Raw genomic sequence first — 2,107 nt, forward strand, 5'->3', positions numbered from 1 at the left:
GTCTCCTCCTCGCTGTAAGCCCTCGAACATTGATTGTGGCGAGTCGCAAGAAGCTATCTGGTAGCGCCATTATAGCATGAAAATAGACGGAGAGTACGGTGCTTACCTTGGACGACAGGTCCCGAGGTGCAGGATCCAGCGCACGGCATGTGCCTGCGCTTACAACTACGAAGCAGGCGGCGGCGGAGGTGGAGCCAGCGGCGCTGTTGCCGTCAGCCTCCGCTCGGAAGCGATGTTCGGCCTTAGGCGTAACGTCGGCCGACGCATGGGACCTGCCTTTGAAGGCGGTTCTCCGGTAACGGTCAGTCCAGGAGATTCTCCCTCTGGCTCGGCGACTTCGTGCGAGCGCTTAGTTGCCCAGACGGCGGCGTCCATGGTCTCCTGCACCTCGCTCACGCTTTCCACCGACAGCATGGTGTTGTCTTTTTCTTGCACCACGGCTGGCGTACTCGGCTCCTCTGTGGACGCAAGTTAGTCTTCTTCAATTTTTCGCGTTTCTTCCGCGACTGGGTTCCCTGATGTAGGCTCGGCAGACGCCTTTTCGTCCTTAGCGATACTAGCCTCTACCATTGCTGTTGCTTCAGCATCAGCCTTGTCCATTAGGAGGTCCGAGTTATCGTCACTCCTCATGGGCCCTGCGACGCTGGTGTAGGTGCGCACGCACTCCGTCTCGTCGTGGCCGAAGCGAAGAAACAGCACGCAGCGCGGTACCTTGCAGTCTCGACGAATATGACCGGTGCTCTGACAGCGCAGGCAGAGTGGTGCCCTACCCGGCACCACCATAAGGGCCAGCTCACAGGCAATTATCAGCTGATGTGGTATGTCCTCCGGCGTCACCCCCGCCTTGAGTTTCAGCGTCACGGTTCGTGTCTTCGAACCCTTGTTCGAAACACCGTTGACCCTCCAGCGTTCCTTGACCACTTCAGTCGGTCTTCCGTATGCGAGCAAAGCTGCCCGTACGTCGTCATCAGGTACGGTGGGGAGCAAACAGTGCAACTTAATCCGGATGTTTTGATTCGACGGGTCGATGAGTACGCAGCGATGACTCTTCACTTGTACTTCGGCATTCTCGAGCAACCTCTTTGCACCTTCAACACACTTGAACGTGACTGCCCAAACGTGATTCATTTGATACGCCCCCAAGCCGAAACCTCGGGGAGCAGTTTCAAACCGGCCAGCGTATCCCTGAAGTCTTCCACACGGTAGGGCCGGGCTCTCATATCAGCATGCATAAACACGGTATTCAAAACCAAACACCCTGAAGGCAGACTAGGTAGAACAACACGGTACTCATCATTCGATGAAGCAGAAACCCTGTTACCGCGGCAAGAAACGGCCGCTGACACCGCTCTGTTGGAGCACATGATAAGCACGTCCGCTCGCTAGCGCGGCCGGAAGTCTAATCCCACTGCGCCACTCTGCTTTTATCTTATGTCCATCTTTAAACCTAGATTTTATACACACAGAAAATTACGCAACAAAGAGACATGGGTAAAAACGACGCCAGCTCGGGCTGCTGGAAAAGCATGCAATTAAAGTGAAATGCATTTCAGTGCAGACAACAAAGCGATTACAGTTGCCTGAGGATCAATTGGCAGATTTCCTCAAGATATAGCAGAACGTGGTTTCGATCCACGGACCTCTGTGTTATGGGCCCAGCACGCTTCTCCTGCGCCACTCTGCTTTTTTTTTCTTTATTGCCGTGAAACACAAAACAAAAATACACATGATAAAATACGTCAACTACACTTGAGCTAACGTGTACGTGGCTAAAATATTTTCAATAGCACTAACTCATCAAAGAGACAACGCCATTGTGGCGGATCCTGCTGCCCCCTGAAAGTTTCGCGTATATACACAACACTTTCAATAAAGTTTTCACGCGCAGATCGTGTATCTATATCTGCATGACGCACCTGCATTCGTGTTTTCCACAAACTATGGAGGCCAAGAAGCATAATTAAATCATAAGGTGCATCATCGTTCTGCACTGGTAGGAATCTTATACCGTAAGGAGATAATGGACGTTCCTTTTTAATTGTCCTTTCGAGGACGTCCCATAGAAAGACAGCATCCCAACACTGTAGGAAAACGTGTTCAATTGTTT

General features: G+C 51.9%; 1 pseudogene; it reads right to left on the minus strand.

Annotated features, from left to right (window-relative positions):
• LOC146209910 (uncharacterized) lies at nt 1-1,364 on the minus strand (annotated as a pseudogene).
• Between the last annotated feature and the right edge of the window lie 743 nt (nt 1,365-2,107).

Source organism: Amblyomma maculatum, chromosome 1, assembly GCF_055883805.1.
Source record: "Amblyomma maculatum isolate TAMU_Amacu chromosome 1, ASM5588380v1, whole genome shotgun sequence".
NCBI classification, from domain to species: Eukaryota; Metazoa; Arthropoda; class Arachnida; order Ixodida; family Ixodidae; genus Amblyomma; species Amblyomma maculatum.